We start from the raw sequence: 19,506 nt of genomic DNA on the forward strand, positions 1-19,506 counted from the left end.
TCTAGGTTTCATCATCCTAGTGGAGATACAGGCCTCTCTTAGACAAAGGCTAGGGACTGCAAACTGAGGAACTGCTTTAACGCCTACCAGGAAAAATCCCTGCATCTGCCTTCAACTCCTAACATATAATAATGCAATTCTGTATTTATAAGTAAAATTTATTTTATACATATACTAYTGTACATACACACACATAYACACACACACACTATTACTATACTATGGAAGTGAGTGAAGATTTTTTATGACCTACATCACTCTGCAAACAACCAATTGCTGGGAGCATTTCATGCTCTCAYCCCTCTCTATCCAGCCCCATCAACTAGCAAACCAGTGCTGACCTTTTACTCTATTGGTTACTACTGTATKCAGTATCCGACCATGTAAACATCAGCAAAGACACAAGAACTGAAGCTCTGATATTTATACCASGTTTTCCAGAAAGGGGGTTGAAAGCCGGCCTCAGGCCTTAGGAAGGCAAAAACCTCATATGGCTATCTTGGACTACAGCAAATACCACTGAACAGGCTGGTGTGACAAAAACATGGTCTTTACTCCAAAAGGTCACAGTCTAGCTGCTGCCACCCATTAGACTTCTCCTGCCTTCAGCCTTTTTTTTGGTCTGTTACTATAGCTATGAATTGTAACAGCTATGAAGCCGCTGTTCAAGTCGTACCAGCTTGGTGCTAAGTGCAGCAGATAGCAAGGGCAACACCATCCGGGGTCCCTTTCTGCGGACCAAAAAGGACAGCTGATGAACTGGCACTGCTGAGAACATGATCTAGCCTTATTAGATGATGCAAACTTCCTAGCTCTTGTTCGCTAACTCTTGTTAAGGCACGATCTGCCTTGTGAGCTTCAAGTTGGACTCAGAAATTACTCATGGTATGAAAATGAGTTCCCTGAGGAAAGAGTCACTAAGAACAATCATAGAAACCTTTTGAACAAACGGCTCTTTCAGGGTTGTTTTCTGTTTTTGTTTTTTAAGTTAACAGAGAACAATCAAAATATCTGCCATCAAGTGCTCTACTTTTGGATCCATTTTTTCTCACAATCCTTGGTGGCACAAAATTCTCCTTGATTAAAAATCAAAGATAAATTCAGAGACTAAAGCTCCAGGAGGAGTCCTGGCTTGAACTCTAGATTTTAAGAGTCCTGTCAGTACTGTTAGACCTCTTGGAAATACTTAGAGAAAGTGCAAAACGTGGAAGCTGCTGATCACTATCTGTATGACTGGCTATGACCATATCTCAAGTGTGATCAGCCTCTCTTGCAGGAGCCTGGGGGAGACAGAGGACAGTGGGGAGATTTTGGAAAGTTGTGATGTGCTGATAAGGACTCCCCATTGCCAGCACTGGAGTTAACCAGCGTTCCTGAGGTGAACATAGCAATTTCTCATTCTTCCACTTCATTCACACTTAACCGGAAATAAACTGGTCATTGATTTCACCCTTAAATCTACTCTTATTTTCAGAATGCAACTCCCTGAGAACCATAGATGACCCTACGTTGAACCTTCTAGGCCACAGCAGGGTGTAGTGGGTATAGTTCCTACATAGCTCCCATTGTTCCCACAAAGGAACATCAGCTAAAAAAATGCATCAAATGTTTGCAAAAAGCTTTTTTAAATAGAAAAAGCCCAGCGAAAACCACCAGCTTGGATGTCAAATGAGGTAGCTTTAACTTGAAACACTGCTTAAGCAAAAATAGATGCTGCACTGTTCTGTAGAATATATTCACCTTTCTGTGAATATATTAACAGAAGAGAAAAATTGGTACTCTAATAGCAAGAAAAGCATTGAACTCTGAAAGCTGGTATTTGTTAATTTATCCTCAAAAACCATCTTTAAAAACTTGGGATAATTCTGAACTAATTCCCTCTGTCAGCGGCTAATTATGATCTAGGATTTGTACTCAAAAAGAAAAAAAACACAATCATTTGTAACCTCATCCAGTGATCTTGTCTTCCACCTGTGCACCCTCCTTCTGCTCTACCCTAGATAAGACCTACAGTCCAAACCAGAATTCAGCTGGTTGAACCTGGGCTGTTCCTATTCTAGGACTGGCGATTAGCATGTTCAAGGGAAAGTTTACACACAATCCATAAAATAGTCCTACTGTAATCCTATTTACAACCTACAAGAGGATGAAACAGTTCATGAGATTCTACTGGCCTGTCACTGGTCATACACCACTTATCTTCCACATCCCATTTTGCTTGAAGAAAAGTATCATTAAAAGTTAGTATTTTTTTACATAAATGCTTAATGCTCTTATAGTTTAGGCCTCAAACACCACAGAGGAATGGAGAGCTACTGTAAAGAAGCTGTTTCAACTGGTGGTTGCCATTCCACAGACTTAATTTGTAAGTCCACATATTTCCACATATTTCTGACAAAAATCAAGACATACTGTGTCAATTCAAGCAGGAAATCTACCTTAAGTTACCWGATAAAATCCTCTTTTCTTTTAAAAAGACTGACACATGGATGCAAGGTCTCAAAATGACACCTGACTGTATGTGACTGGCTGCGATCATTGTAAAACATATTGCTAATGGCCCAAATTGAGTTTCGCTGTGCAACAACTGCTTGATGCCACTTTAAGCAGATTTCTTTTATTCTACAGCATCAAAGGAATCACTGCTCTTGAAGAGAACAAATATGCAAGTACAGAGAATGCTCAACATACTCTAGAAAACCAAATGAATCACAGACTCCATGAGCTTTATTCAGAGTTTTGTTGCTTTAACTAAAACATGAAGTGTGCTATACAAGGATGGTAATCATCCACCTAACTTCAGGTGTCTGAAAGCTGTCCAGGTCTGAATGACACCTTCTGTTTCTGAACTTGTATTAAAAAGGAGGGAAATACCCTCTAAAGGAGCCTATTTTCTTCCACTAGCTCAGAATAAACTGCATGAATACCACCAGGTAAGAGTTCTGGTGGTGTCCAGTGAAGTTGTTGCAACTGCACTTCATCCATCAGATGAACAGCAGCAGCACTGATAGCCAGCACTCTGAAATACATTCTTGCTCCACTGCAGATGCCATGGTTTTGAAGCCAGTCAGATGTCTGAAAATAGCCCTAGGATACTACTATGCTGAAGATACAGACCCCGAAAGTCAATAAACACCAGTGCTGGGGGCGGGGGGAGCAGAACCAACAACACACGGATAGTTATTTGCAAAGCACCAAGTTTTGATTCTTGTGACAACATCCTGCTATAACATTAATTTTGCTRTTCTTGCATGATCTACATGATGATRCAAAGCGGCAAGGCAGCTTTGTCATTTCCCAGTTGCTGCTCAGTGAYTGTGGGAAGGCTGATATGCTGGCCACACACACAGGAATGATCACACCACTCAGTTTGGCTGGCATGGACTCTACCAGGCTGAATTTACAGACTTTGTATCCTAAGTGCTACATATATTCTGTAAGTTGCCCACAACAGCAGCAATAGCAGCAGACAAAAGCTCCCAGAAACTCTCTGAAGCTGAATTTGCAGTAACATGTTGCTTCTTAAGGAAAACCACAACATACTTGTTTCAAAGTAGCCAATTAATGAGGAACAATAGGGAAAAGAAAAAAAAACACCTAGCACCACTCCCCCTTCCTTCTCTCAGGAAGAGCTGAGAAGCTTAAATTAATTGCAAAGCATGAGAAACTGAGCAAATACTTTCCTTAAGCAATTGGGGCCACCCCCAAGACGATATTTGCATCTAGGGGATGTAAGAGTTATGCAACCTGGAAAATACCAAATCAGATAAGGAAAAGAACTTTCACTAAGCTCTACAGAGACACACTTGTAACACTGTGATGCTGACTCAGGCTAAGACAAGTAGCTTTAATTTTCTCTCTCTCACTCTAGCCTTCACAGGGGAAATAATATTAGCCTAATTTATATGCAGTTTGAAGCCACTATGCTGAGCTGAATCAGAGATTGCAGAGCTGAATCAGAGATTGACAAAGCTTTTGGTAGAGAGTAGGGGAGGGATCGTGGGTTCTCTGAGATGGGAGTCTTTTTCCCTGTTCCTCTGCTAAAGGTAAAAAATTAAGGTAACGCTTTACACAAAAGAGTTATGGACCTGATGTGTAACTAACATACTACATTATTTTCCATGCCTAGGGCTTTATGCAGCCCAGCAGCCCTGTCCACAGAAATTTACTTCCATAAATAAATTACATTAGGGATTTATACTACAGAAGTAAGTTCTACTTACTACTTTGCAAAAGAGACTGATGGATCCTGGTTTCTCCAATCAGCTTTCAAACACTAGTACATGCACTCATTAAACTAAGAAAGTAAACAGCCAAATGAAACCACTGCACATCTCCCAGAACTTATGAACTGCCTCCTGTTGACAAGGCATTGAGTACACTGTCAGTGGTAAAAATTAACCAGTAAAAAGCACTAATTTTAGGGAGTATATCCAAGCAGCAGCAGGTTGATACCCAGGCAGAAAGCCAGTACTGAAGACCAATACCAATGGAAATGCACAGTGCTCTGCAGCCTTAGGTAGCACATGGAATTAAGGAGCTGCACCACTCTCGGTTTGCACAGAGGGTGCTTAGGTTTTCACACAGACCTATCAGTGACAAATCAAAGAACAACAGCAAAGCTCTGCAGATGGCTACTATCCTATGCAGCAGGCTATTTGCTCTAGGATGAAAGCAACGGTTCTGCAAACCAAAACCCTGTGCTAAGGTCTCCTTGGGCCCTTGCTGATTTGTTTTTGCCAACTGGAAGCAATAATGGAAACAATTACCTTAGATGAGCAGGCAACTTACATAGGCATAAATATGCTTACTGTTTAGAGACACCAGTGATCCACTACTGACCAGCAAGATCCACAAATAGCAGGCAAAAGGCGAAAGTGCGGCAGAAACTCTGAGAAGCTATACACAGAGCTGTGAGTGCCTGATGCTGTGCCAGACACCTCTCTGCTGGGACACTCTTCAAACACAGACACTATTTATTGTACCGAAGTTCAGAGGGGAAGGACAACAATGGAAATATGAGAGCAAAACACATGCTGTGGGTCTTAACTACAAGGCCCTGATACACCTTCCTTCCTAAATTAAAGCCTCTCAAAAGTTTTCGGATACTCTATCTGCCATATAACTGTCTCTGTGCCCTAGAAGCAAGAGTTGTAAAGTAGAAGACTTTGTACTGGATACATGTAGCTGCAAAAAAAAGCAGGGAGAGGTCAGATAAGTTTTGAAGTGAAGAAAAGATCCTACAGAGGAAGGTGGGGTACGTTTTGCCTTTCTCTGTAGCATGGTATGTATGCTTCCCACCTGAGGTCAGATAGAAATTTTCCCCTAACAAATTCTCTGCTATTGCAGAGACACTGCCTTTGACAATACCTTTGACATCTCCTGTTCCCTTACTGGTCTTTCRCTGCAGAGATTATGTTTATTGCAGAAGAATGGTTTTCTATCTATCTGTTTCAGTTTCAGGACTCCTAAAAATACTCCTGTGCAGACTTCTGAATAATATCTTTAAGCCCCCTGACAACAGTTGTTGTTTTTGCTGTATGCCTTTTGCAGGCCCTTCAGAAATCACTAGGGACTCTTGGGAGTCTTGGGAGAACTCTAGAACACTGGCTGAAAACCACTGTTGGAGAATCTGAAGTGGCTATATTGCTCACAGTAAATTTCCAGAGGTTCTCCAGGACTAAACATACATTTATGGGTGCCTGAGTTCCCCGGATTTATAGCATGAGTCTCAGCAACAAGAAAGGTGGGGTACCAAACTGACTCTGGTTTTCTTCCGAGTCCCAGGATTTGAGGTTACCTACACAGGCACGAGGCTGAGACTAAAAAGACTTGCAGAGCACCCTCCCTCTCTGAGGCACACATTGGGTAAAGGAGGTTTGCAATCAGCTGCCAGCACAGAGATTCAAAGGCTGACTTTAAGCTCAGTAGGCTCTTGCTATGGACAGGTTTTTTGCTCTTGAAATGCTTGGTGCATCACGTATCTGCCACTGGGCTAATTCTTCCCCAGAAAAAGGCATGATGGAGCAAGAGCTCCCAATCAAAAGCAAAATTCAGCCAGTCAAGAAAATCTTCCTTGGGCTACAAGGCTTTATTCTATCGGTTGGCTCAACTTTGTTTTACAGTTCTTGCAAGAATGGCTCTCAAGTCACCTCCAATCTGCTCCTTGTGAGCCATGCCAGGGTCTTCCAGAGCAATAGTGAATGTTTATCAACAGTGGATAGAAAACTACTGTAATTGGCACCATAATAGCCCAAACCTCATTGCCCTGAGAGCATTTAATAGTGCTCCAATGTTAGAAAAAGCCTTGAAGATGGTGGTTCTACATACCAAGCCCAGGGTCTTCCTGGAGCAGCCATGCTCATAGCCATGAACCTGGAGGCACCACAGGACTCCTGTTGCTGTCATCTGTTAACCCCTAACCCGAAGCCCCCATGCCTGTGTCTCAAACCTGAACTTAGAGGCCTTTTGTCTTCTCCCACTGCAACATGACAGGACTGCTGCCCAAGCACGCGCACTAGGTCAGAAGCTTGCAGGAAACATCTGAGTAACCCCACAGTCACCTGAACTTACACTATCAGCTGCTAAGCCTCAGAGTATAAMAGGATGAAAGAGGGACAACTCATACCAAGTGCTGCCCAATTCCCATTTATGTTTTCTGCCTTTGGTCAGTTGAAACTTTACACTGTAAAACTGCTCCTCAAGCTCTATTCCATGGAGTACAGAGACAATCTTTGGGAGCTGTTTAACCATGTCCTCCAGTTGCTGTCTGAATGATGTTCCTCTAGCTCTCAGCCAGCAAGGGATCAAAATGAAGGGCAGCTTCTTGAGCAACAGAAGAGGCATAGGTTTACCAGATAGACAATACTTAGCTTAGATGAAGAGAGACTACATTCAACCCTGTCTTGCTCTTTTTTTGTACTAAATTCTCGYTAGTCAAGGTAGGATTCATCTCACCTACCACACAAACATCTACATGAGAGCCCACCATCTGGAGTCTCTTTGTAATCAAAATGAGAAGAGACAGACACAATCTGTCAGAGTCATTTTAGACACCTGCATTAGTATGAGATCAAAGTGCTTATTTTTCTCTGCTGCCTAGATAAGTAAAGGGGCTGAGAGTAACCAGCTCAGACATTACAAGTCARCATCTGAACAGGTGAATTACATGCTGATATTATGCATCTTGTACTCAGCYTGTAAACTTTTCAAAGAGGGACTATCTCATGCTGTACCTAACATGAAAGCACTTCTAGTCCCCAAGGCCTGAAGGTAATACTGCACTTCAAATGATAAAAGAGAGGCTTATACCTGAAAGTATTTACCACAGAGAACACTCCCCATTATTTTCTCTGCAACAATATTCCAGATGAATCCAAGTCATTTTGGAGGCTGCTTGGCTAGTGAAGAGAAGGCATAGTTGCAAGTCTTAATCTGCCTCTGTGTCAGCAGAAAAATAAAGTGAAATGTCCCAGGCGCCAAATGCTTTGTGCCATGAGAGTTGAAGAATGTGGAGATTTGGGAAGTTTCACTTTATAGCTGTCAATGAATAGACAGAACAGGCAGGGAGACAAGGGTGTACACACACAATAAGCTGGAGGAAAGACACAGGAGAGAGGAAAAGATAACAGAAATGTGTAAACTGGGTATTCCAAGGAGAGGCTTGGGATTTTCAGACCAATCTCAAGGATTCTTTTTCATGACTACTGATTCATGACTCTTTGTGGCTCACAACATTGGAGTTTGGTGCAGACAAATTCAAAATAGTGAGTTTAGGGGCAATAAGCCAAAGCAGACAGTAGATATTAAATACAGCTGTCATGCTGCTGGACTGGCCAGGGGAGTTTGAGGAGTTAATGTAAAAGATTTGTAAAGCCATCAGCCCTAATGCTGCAAAAAATAAAAAATTAAGCTCAAACAGGGATTGCAGGCATAAAAACTTCCCTTTGACAGCAGGATAAATGAGGAATAAGTCGTTACAAAAGGCCCTCAAATCCAATAGTAAAAAAAAGCACTGAAGAGACTGCGAGGCATTTATCTACAGTGGGACTGGATTGAAGGGTTCAAAGGACAAAAAGAAGTTCAAATTAGCTCCCTGAAAGGGTGACTTATTGCTAGCAGAGCTTTTTCTTCATCATCCACCCAGTCTACAATTATCACTGAGTTTGCAGGCTCCCATCTCAGCTTTTAAGCAATATGTCTTTGCATCCTAATCACAATAGGTGCTTGCTMCCATCGTCCCCGTAGAGCAAGGCAAGCTGAGAAAGAGTGACCAGTAGTTGTTTGGCTTCAGGCATCAGCTGCCAGCCACATCCCAGTTCCACAGCATTTATTGCTGGCAGAGCAGGAGCTGTTGGATTATTTTGTTCTCATTTGGTTTTCTCCCAGGGATTCATACTGAGGTTACTTTTAAGCCGTGAATCAAATAAACTTGTTCTAGATGTGGACTTTGAAACAAGGAGATGAATACCTGAACTGACCTTAAGAGAGATGCTGTACTGACTGCCAGCCCACGCTCACTGCATCAACAGTTTTTTAACTGATTTCAGCAGACTTTGAGCAAGACCTTGTAACCCTTCTGCAATGCAATCGTAAGTCCTGCCAAAGACCATGCACCAACCCCTCTGTGATGACTCAACTTTCCACCTCTCCACATAGAACACTGTTCTCTAAGACCCTAAACAGGGCTACAGAAAAAAATGTGTTCTTATTTCTCTTAAAATTGTATCTATTCACCTAAAACTCAGGCAGACTTTCTCTTGTCCTCCAGAAAGTCTTCGAGTTGCCTTGTATTCTCTTTAAAAAGGTACAGATTTCAGGTCAGATCTACCCAGCTTAATTTGCACCCAAATCTTGGTAACCACAGTTTTCAGTCTGCTGCCTTGAGTCTTCAGAAGTCCCTAAATTGGGACAAGAGGACTTCCTTKTTTTTAGACCATGCAACAGTGGAACCACACCACCACTATTTATTGCTGAAAGTACTAATACATCATTCCTACAGAACATGATCAGATAAACCAACTGACTTTCACTTGAATCCACCAACACACAAGAGTGTTTGGGACCTGCAGGGTTTCCTGACAGCAGCAGAAATGCATACTTACACAGCATTGGCTGTGTCAAACACTGCAGAACCACTGGGCTTTCCAAAAGCATGTTTCCACTTCTGCCCTTTGCCAAAATGGAGTTTGCTGTATTGCAGGCTCAGCAGGCAGGGATCTGCAGAAACTGGTACCTGAATCACACTATTCTTAATATCAAACTGGCAGGACAAATCTAAGTAGCACTGAGCTGTAGGGGCCATTTCTTTCAAATTAAGAATAGCAGGAGTTATTCTTAATTTTCTATCTGCAGGCATATCAAAAGACCTTTCTTTTCTGCATCCATTCAGCACCTTTTCTTCCAAAACCATTTCGTCTCTCACATCAGCCAGTACCAGAGGGTCCTCATGAGCAACCGCCTGGGAGAATCATCACAAACACCTCCCTTGCTGCAAGCATGAAATGAAATGAAATGAGCAAGGACTCAGCAACACTGTCCTGTTCAGCAGACATGATGCAGTAGCAAGGCTACAGGTACCATTAGAGGCTCAAAGGAGAGAGGAGATGAACTTTAATTCCAGGAATTTTATCTCTGCATAGGCATATTCTCTCTGTGATTTCATCTGAATAGCCTCCCTTACTCACCTCATATCCTGAACAGGTTTATCTGCTCTTCCATAGCTCCCTGAATTACCCCAGAGGTGACTGTATTTCAGCGGCAAATTAAACTGTCACAATACATTTTTTTCTACATTGTTTTCTAAAATATGCAAACTCTTGCTGCTAGGGAATTGTTTTGGAAAGATTAGATTAGGTACCTGGGAAACAAGTTTGAAAAAAAGTAAAGGGTTTTTTGCTTCTTGAATGAATTTATCTTTTTCTGGAACTTTTTTCTGGAAAGTTCCTTCTCTTAGAAGACTCCGTCAATTAACCTGCATCTTGCTTTTTAGATCAACTACTCTTTCTATGAAAAGGGCCTCAGAGCAGCTGACAAAGAGGGGATGGCTCATTTTGGAAATATCAGCTACAAACATAAATCAAGCTCCAAAAGCTCTCTGGGATGTTATCAAGCCCTTCTCCTTTCTCCATCTAAAGGATTACAAAGTTTCTCATGAATTGCCCAAATTTTCTTACTATAGTTCCAAACCACAAGAGATCGAGACATTCCGGTTTTACTCAATGTCTTAAAGGATCTGTATTTATTCCTAGAAACTTATTCCCTATTTATAACCTGAAAGATTTTCATGGAAAGGGCTGCCATCCAGCCCTCCATTCATACTGAGACTTGATACTCAAAATATTTTAAAACAAATAAAAAATAAGAAAGCCTTGCTTAAAGCGATAAAATAAAATAAGAGCTCACCTTCTTAAGGCTGTGGGCAAATGCATTTCATTCTATCCCATCTTCCATTATTTTTCAAATAAGCTTTTCTGTGGGGTATTTCTTTGTTTTGTTTTGTTTTTTCAAGCATAACAGCTCACTTGCCACAAGAGGAACAAAGCTGTTTGGACAGATCAGCAAATCAAATTCTCTAATTCCTTAGTTACTGCAGAAAGGCAGAGAGAAACTAGGATGGAGTCAAAAACTTTATATGCAAGCATGGCCTTGGTTTCACTGGCTCTGGGCAGCAAATGCTGAATTACACAGCCAAGACCTAGCTGGATATGTGAGCAAGTCGATCCCAGCACAGCAGCTCCTTCCTGGAGACCTTGTTGCAGTCAACAAAAGGAACAACCAGCAGGCAGAAGGGCTAGGAGTGATTGGACTTGCCATATCCCCTTCTTAATACAAGACACGCGCTCTGTAAGTGCAGCCAAGAGAAGCTCCAGGATAAGAYGAGAAAGCAGGTTTTACACCACCGCACTGGCCACTTTGCACCATTCCAAAGACTGTACGGCAGTATTTACAGGCAGGTGACAGGATGGCATCAGAGAGAGCAGTGCTTGGTGATTTGGTAATTAGAGCACTTCCTTGGCTCAGGGCATGACAACTGTGAGAAAAACTGGATTTACCCCAAAGAAGAAACTGAATCAATACACTGACTGAGGTTGGCTTATGATTAGACCCTGCCTAGGTTTAGCCACAGGATCCTGTGGTTTGCAGTGGGGTCACTACTGATCTCTTCAAGGCTAAATAACCATTCTCAATGGTCTGGAAAACTTGTGAGCTCCAAAGCATCCTCCTTCCTCAGCCAACTACCACAGGTCAGTGTGGTTGACAAGGAAACAGTGATGTTCATAAGGTGGCCTGTTTGACATCTCAGTCCAATGCCAGATGATGGTTTCTACTATTGTCTCTGCTCAACAGCCCCATGTGGAACCTGCTCCACATATCAAACTCACATTGCCTTCCACAAAACCCTACCTCCCCATGCAGTCTACAGCCCTGCCATCACGCATGTCCTGAGTCTTGGTCAATCTTACCAAAGGTTATGGAATGACTTCTGACTCTGATGACCAACTGAGATACACAAAGAAACAGCATTTTCAGAAGACGATGCCCTTCTCACTTGAAAACATCTCTAATTATATGCCTAAAATCTTTAGTCACTGAACTTCCAGTTAGAATCAGATACCAGTTGTAGAGTGAGATGGGAATTGATCAAGCACTGGACATGTCTATTTTGACTTTGTCATCTACTCTCAGAAAGATGTCATGCTGTTGCCTTTGCAGTGAGTTTCTGGGACGAATGCTGTGGCTTTCATCTCTTCTACACAAGAAACTGCGGTATGACTCTACTTATGAGATATTCTTGGGCAGGCATCAGCAGAGAGACCGTCTTCCTCTGAGAGACCTTCTTCCTCATCCATCCCATTCCCTGCTCTGCCATAGATCTGGTGAGACTCTGCACATACTCGTGACTTTGAACCACACCAGGAAGCAACTTCCTTGCTTCTGTGGGAAAGCAGGTGCAGAAACCCTTTTCCTTCATAATAATTACCCTGATTCATGGGGTCCACCAGAATCCCCACAAAGCTGTCAATTGCTAATCAGTGCAGCAGGAAGGGGGAAACTGTTCCCAGGAATACAGACAGTGGACGTGAGGAGATGATCTTCACAAACCCAAGTACAAGTCACGTTCACAATGCCCCCCAGCAGAAAGATTAGGTAGAAAGTAGAGCAGGGCTTTGCATATACTTCCTCATCAATCAGMAGTTACACTGACTGCCAGACAACACAAACTGGTACAGCAATATCCTCCCCTTGCCCAGCCCCCTGGAGATATCCTCCAGTAGATATCCTCATATTTCCTCCCACATCAATGGAGCAAGAAGCTAGCAAATGCCTGTCAAAACAGGTCAGGGAACAGACCACTTGCCCAAGGCTGCCAACTTGGAATGTCGCACAACCCCTCCAGAAAAAGCTAGCAGGCCTCATACAGTATCATGCAAATCAGGAAAAGGCCAGAGGATAAGATGAGAAGAAATTCTGCATGATCAAAGTCACATACAGTCCTTATACATAAGCCAGAGAGGTGAGGGGGTAGGCAGCAGTGAGGTAGCACTCTGGAAACTGTACAGTATGCAGCACTGGTTTGCATAAACACACATGTACATGCACAAAGGTACTTCATGCTTTTATCAGCATTTGGTGGTCTGCATGCTACAAAGGAGTCTTTCTTTCCAAAAATAATTGTTCACACCAGGAGCCTAACAGTACAGTATCTATAATGAGCTACCATCATCAGACATAGAACCAAGGGGAGGTGACACTGAAGTTAGTTGCAGTGTYACACATATAAGCTAAGGTCTGTCCTACATTTACCCCCAAGAAACAACTTTTTTTTTTTTCCTAAATACCAAATGCAAAAGCTTAGAGAGATGGGAATGCCTTAGTTTCTCAAGCCTATCCTTCTTCTGGAAGATGAGTTCTATTGTGTCTCATAACAGAAAGCTCATTGGCATCTTTTTTCTTGCTCTAACAAAGCCAGTTGCATGGGAACAGCATAGATGCTGRTGTCACTACAGAAATGCATGAGCTAGTGCTACATCAGAAGAGCTGCTTTGGCTGCTGCAGGGGCTAGCCACAATAATGAAAAGGACAAGAGTCTAAATGGGTCATTTGCAGACTCTAATTTTATACATTCAAACTTATTTTACACATATCCTTTCTCTTTGTTTGGAGAAGACTAGATGGAGCTGGATACAGACCAGAGAACCGCAGTGCCAAGTGTCAGCACAGGCTCAACATTGATACTGGAGCAAGTCCTGACTGCTTACATGATCATAGGCTGTTATTTCAACAAAATGATGAACAAAGCTCACTTCTCAGCAAGCCTCGATGCAAGATTCCAACTTGCCTCAGATGTAAGCACTTGCTAGTCAGCTTCGCCTTGGGAGATTTTTCACAAGAATATGCTTTTCTCAGAGGAGACATTCCCAAGCACTCCTACTCTTAGCTGTCCGCTTTCTGATTCAACCTGGATTGGCAGGATAGCCAACACTTCATATTGCACAACAGCAGCCTCAGAAAGAGCCTTTTCCATGGATCTCTTACTTTACATCTCAATTCTCTTCCTGCAGAGCCTTACTGAAACACCCAGATCTGTCCCTCCCTTTCAATCCAGGCATAAAGGAGAATGGGGCAGTCTGGAGCAGACACCTTTGTGCATACCTGCTTCTCTAATTTCATTCCTTCCACAGCTGTTYAGATCTCACTCCCCATTTCTCCCAGTAACAGGACAATATCCTCTTCATTTCACAGACCATAGCTTCTCCCTTGTGTTGTCTGCTCTTCTCCCAAGGATGCTGAACAACAGGACAAGGCACCAGCAAGACAGCAGAGATCCTCATGCCAGAGAGCCCTAGCTGTAGCAATGCCTGGTTTTTTTTCTGTTGTTGTTGTTTCTTTCTTTTTTCTTTTTCTTTTTTTTTTTTTTTTGGAATTGCCAGGTTATTGCCCACACATATACTTCTAAATTCAGCTCCCATTAGCTCTTGAGTTTAGCTTAAATGGGATTAGATTCGGATTTGCAGTGGCTTTAGCGATGCTATAGGAAAAATCCACTTTTAGTTTGGCCCCATGCTATACAATACAAGTAGCTAGCCTGTTGCTTCCTTTGCATTATTAGAGCACCCTTCATCCAGGGCATCCTCCCTTTTGGGCAGATACATTGGATTAACCCACCACGCTACATCAGTATTATTCTCGTTGAAGAAGAAGGCCCAGTGAAATGAAGCATCTCAGCCAAGATCAGAGAGGAAGTCAGGRCTCCTGGGTTTGTAGCCTTGAACTTTAACCACAAAGTCATCTTTCAGCATCAGACTTGGAGAGATAAATGAGCTGCTAGAACAGTCCGCTTCACCATCAGATGGATACTGCAGGCAGGTCAYACATTAAGACAGGTACCCCACAGCCTGCACAAAAGGAGCTTTCCCTTTCCTAGGGAGTCAGACAATTTTGCTGCATACACAGCAAGCTGTAAAACTGTATTGCAGCAGTGAGAAGCAGATAATGAAGTTTTTCTTTTACTGAACTAGTTATTAAACAGTGTTGGTCTCATGTTATAAAGAGACCAGTAAGTAGATCGCAACATACAGAATAAAGTGTTCATCTTGAAGCRTTTTTCTTTGGATATTTATAATTATAAACCAAACATCACCAGCTTCATCCTCTCCCCAATGTAAATAATTAACTGGAAAGGAATATTCCTCTTGGCCCCATCTTCCCCAATCAATTTTGCTTCCTAACTACATGCTATCTGGATTGCTCACTGTGGCAATGCACTGGAGTGTTATTCAAAACATTTCACATGACACAGAGGAATGGTATAACTGTTAACATCAGTAACATAGAGACACTTCCTTATGGGTATGAGATGATCTCTTCATATAACTCCTAGTAGTTAAAGCAGAGGACTATGACATTCGTGACTTAGCTCATCCACTGTGGCAATACCACTGAGGTCATCAGCTGAGACACATCACAYCCCAATGAACACTTCTATCACATATCTCTAAACTGTCTGAGCTTTATTTCCATTACAAGACAAAATTCCTCCCCTAAAATACAAAGTTTTCTATTTCTTTCATTATTTTTAAGACTATTCTCAGTAGATTTCATCCAGGAAAAAAACAAGTCTTCTCCACAACAGACATAATTTTCATTTTTAGGACACCTTAATCTTTTAATACTAAATTTACTAAGTTGAATAYTCTCCTTCTGCTCAAGTAGGCATGCATGATAACCTGTCTGCCTCTTGTTAATACCATAATTAACATGACACTCACACAGACTCTGAAAATACTAGGTAAGCAAGAAAACCTTCAGAGTGCTAAGGCTTTTTGCCCTACTAAAGATAGCTCCTGGGCATAACCCCAAAAGGAGAGAAAGGGAGGAATGACAATACGAAGTACAGGAAAGCAAGACTTCCAGGCAGGGAAACTGAGGTTTATGAGGCAGCAGATGAGAACAGGGGGCATAAAGACACAAAAACAATGAACAAGGCAAGGTCTACCATTTGCTCCTAGACATTTTCTTATAATACAAAGATACTGAGATATTTGGTCAAATTCACTCAAAAAAAGGGGGGGGGGGGCACAAGGAGAGTACCATGCAAAAAAAGGACAAGAAGAAAACTCCAGAATTGTAGAAATACCCTTCCTGCAACAGCCAGAAAACCAAGGGAGAGGCAGAAAACCATTGCCATTGGGCAAACATCTTCATATTCATACACGGTCACAGGGTTTAGTTCAGCTAGCTACTGAATTCTTGATAAAATGTGCAGCACCTCCAAGAAGGTGGAGAAAAAGATGAAAATTAGAATTAAAAAGCAGGGAGAGGTAGAAAAAATAAGCACAATAAAGAATGAAAGAAWGAAAAGATGATCTGCAGAACAAAAAGAGTAATACAGGGAAAGGAGAAAGAGTTAAAGGAAAAGCTAAAGGAAACAGAYACTGAGGACAATTCAGGAAAAGACAAAGCATGAAGAAGTAGAATGAAAATTAGAAAGAAAGGATAGTCTAAAAAAAGAAAGAGGAATGTGCCATGGCAGAGCAGTTGAACTGCACTTAGCAAGTAAATCATTTGTTTAATCTCAGCCATATTTATCAAATAATTTATTTAATACTCTTCTGCAGTATCCAATCAGCTAAAAAGTTGATCAAATACCATTTTATAAATACACTATTAGATTAATACAGGTAAAATTCAAATATATTCAATAGTTTATTTTTATATACTGTTTAATAAGCCCTGATTATAAGTATACCTTTAAAATTTGTTAAATAGAAAGCTGACAATAAATTACAATTAGATAAGAGTGCTTGCTGCACAACCATTTTCATTTTCTAGACTGACAAAAAGCACAGTGTCCTAACAGGCCTTGAAGGATGGCAGACGAGGCATGACTTGACTGGCCTTCATACCTCTCCCCTTCTTCATCACCCTCCCTTCAGAAAGAACCTCTCTCTGCATGTCATAATTTTTGTCTCAGTTAAGGAATCCCCCCATGTTCAACTTCAGAAAGCCTCTTGAGTTTCCAGTCTGCACAGTTTACAGACATGTTGGGGAGAACTAAACTCAGTACAGGCTAACAGCAGGAGGGGCAATGGTGCTGTCTGGCTGTGATTTCTAGAAGTAAATGTTTATGTTTGTGAGATTACCCTTGCATCCCTCAAATACAGCCGGATAATAGGCAGTGATGTGGAAAATGATGTATCAATAATCTATTCTCACCAGCAAAAACTTCCTGAGTACGAGCTATTCTTTCCAATCTCCTTAGGAGAACTAAGTTAAAAAAAAAAAAAAAAAAAAAAAAAAAAAAAAGTCAATCAGCAATTTTCAGTCTGTTTCTCCATTTGTGGACTCATACAGTTTCGCAATAGTAATACAATCCCTCTATATATTTCATGTATGTAGAGTGCTATAAATAACAGATGAACCTGGCCTCCCTTTGTACTTTTACGTCTCATCCCCTTGGGAGTGGCTTCCGGACCCCTCGAAGGGTCCTCAGACCACAAGTTGAAAGTCACTGAGGTAGATGAACATCATACACATGGAGGGCCTTGTAGAGCACCTTACAAAGTGACACGGGATTCTCAGTGAAGAAACTGTGACTGTCACTTTTCTAACCTGACATCAGAGAAAACTGTAGGAGTTTACTCCCACTACTGCTGCACATTCACAATATACTCTAGCCAAGAACCAAATTTACCACAGTGGAGAACCACACCAAGGATAACTCCTTGGGGCAATCCACCAGGTGGAAAAGTGTCCCTCAGGTTGTAAGTCTCGTGTAATTACTAGAGAATAAGTGATACCCCAAACTGAAGTAATGATTACTAATTAAAAGCTCACTTTTAGGCAAACATGGAAGGTATTTCCTTACACACTTGWTTTTCTTTATTATTATAAAAATAAGGAAGGTTCACTGAGACCAAAACAGATGCACTGACAGCTACTGCCCCAAGGTAGTTTTCTCCAGTGAAAACACTGTCAATCTCTAGATCTGCCAAGGAGACTGAACAAGGAATTCAATCAGCATCAGCCACACTGGTGCTGAAATGGAGCAGTTTGCATATTATTAATCGTGTGGGGGAACCTTTGAGGAGCAGGAAGAAAGGATTGTCTAAGCCTAAACACACAGAGAGGAACTCACACCTATATTCAGAGTCATGGCTCTATTACAAATCATGCAAGTCTTAGTTCCCCATCAGTAAAATGAAAATAATCTGGAGTTCTCTGAGGATAAATACTTTAGCAGTTCTGACCTGGAGAAACCAATGCCTACCAGCCTTACCACTAACCTGGACTTGACTAGGAAGAGCTAGGTGATCATGAGCCCAGTGCAGTCCCCTTTTGCACAGGTGTAAGGCATCTACATGTGGCTGAGGGAAGGCAATATGACTGGCTGAAAACCCACAGAGGCAAGGCTGGGAGAGATAAAAACATCCCTTTCTCAGCACTGCTCTTGTAGAGTCATGGCTGTGTCTCTGGAGTAGGTTGTTCCTTAGTCATTTTGTGTGTTCTGGCAAGACTTTGTAWGGAAGTCTAATTCTCTAGTAACTTTTTAGTTAGCATAAAGCCTAGCGTGTTCTTCTGTTTAAAACTAGTTCTTGCTTGAACCTGCATAATCTCCCTATGCAAACAAAACTGGGGTAACGAAGCCTTAGCAGGAGTTTGTATTTGTCTTGTATCTTAAATCTACCTAGAAGTAACTTTTGTGTGGAGCAGGCTGAAAGGAAACAATTATCAGGTCATTTAAATAGTCAAGCTATTCTTAATATATGCTATACAGTACTCATGTTTTTAGCTGTCCTAATCATTTCTCCCATCACTCCAGAGTTTGTCAGTCCTCTCTGATTCCTAATCAGCTTTCTTTTGTCTACAGGCAAGCTCCATTGCTTCCAGACTGCTCATGGCAATTAAAGCACATCCCTGTCCAGGATCCGTATGGGCTGAGCAAGTCACCAGGAGACCCTGCCTCTACTTGGGGCGAAGAGGTAGCAACCCCAGGCCCCTCCCTACGCCCTTGTGTGCGGCAGGCAGGGTGTAGGCAGCCTCTGCACGCCGCAGAGCCCCGGCGGCGAACATCCCTCAGCGGAAGGGAGGTGCTGACGGCTCCACAGAGCTGCAATGGGGGGACTCAGTTGCAGGCTGCGTGTGTATGCACCTACCCGTGCCTCTGCCACCTGTGTGCTGCACCTCACCTCACCCCCAGCCTGGGTGATGCCTCACTCTGGCACATGTTGGGGATGACTAGTGCTGCTGGAAAGCTGTTTTATATATATATATATATATATATATATATATATTGGGGGGGGGGAAGAGGGGGCGCTGCTCCAGTAGGGTGCAGCAGGAGCTGGACAGACACTCCTTTTTTTTTCTTTTTTTTTTTTTTTTTTTTTTTTTGCCACTGTGATGTCCCCACCCTCTGGCTAAAGGGCGCAGGGGCTGAGGAGGGGTGCGGAGGGATGTAGCTTAGGGGTGTGCGGGAAGGTGGTGCAGAGTGGTTGAAGGAGGACAACAAGCAGGCGCAGGGGGATTGAAGAGGGCAAGGGGGTGCCCCACGGCCCAGCCTTCCCCCCCACCACCACCACCGGCAGCCGCACAGACAGCAGAGTCATCGTGCGGCCGGACGGGCAGGTGGCTCCGCACCGCCACCCCGTCTCCTCCGTGTCCCCTCAGCCCGGGCCGGGCCCCCTGCCCCCAGCCCGGCCGCGCCACAGGGGGGCGCCGGCCCCACGCGCGGGGTGGGGGACACAAACTTCCCGGGGCGGGGGCAGCCGCCCCGCTAACAGGTGGCTGCGGCGCTCCCTGCCCCCTCCCACGGCCGCCCCTCCCCCCTAACGGCCGCGGCCCTCGCGCCCCCCGCCCTTAACGGCTGCGCCCGCAACGCTGCCCCGCTCCCCCGCCCCCAACGGCGGCGGCGGGTCACTCACCGGCTCGCACGCCCCGCCAGGCGGGAGGCCCCTCCTGGAACGGGAGGGGGGCGGAAGTTTAAAGGAGAATAATTTTTTCTTT

General features: G+C 43.0%; 1 protein-coding gene across 3 annotated transcripts in view; it reads right to left on the bottom strand.

The window, feature by feature from the left end:
• HRAS (HRas proto-oncogene, GTPase) overlaps positions 1-19,506 on the bottom strand; it is a 57,795-nt gene extending 38,289 nt beyond the window's left edge. For 2 of the 3 annotated variants that reach the window (XM_085298472.1, XM_085298471.1), the window contains exon 1: positions 19,425-19,500. The gene's annotated coding sequence lies outside the window, so the exon portion shown is untranslated. Of the gene's footprint in view, positions 1-19,424 lie in introns of all 3 variants that reach the window. The other variant, XM_085298470.1, reaches the window with a different exon arrangement.

This window comes from Rhea americana, unplaced genomic scaffold (assembly GCF_003343005.1).
Source record: "Rhea americana isolate MKP2758 unplaced genomic scaffold, rheAme1 scaffold_139, whole genome shotgun sequence".
NCBI classification, from domain to species: Eukaryota; Metazoa; Chordata; class Aves; order Rheiformes; family Rheidae; genus Rhea; species Rhea americana.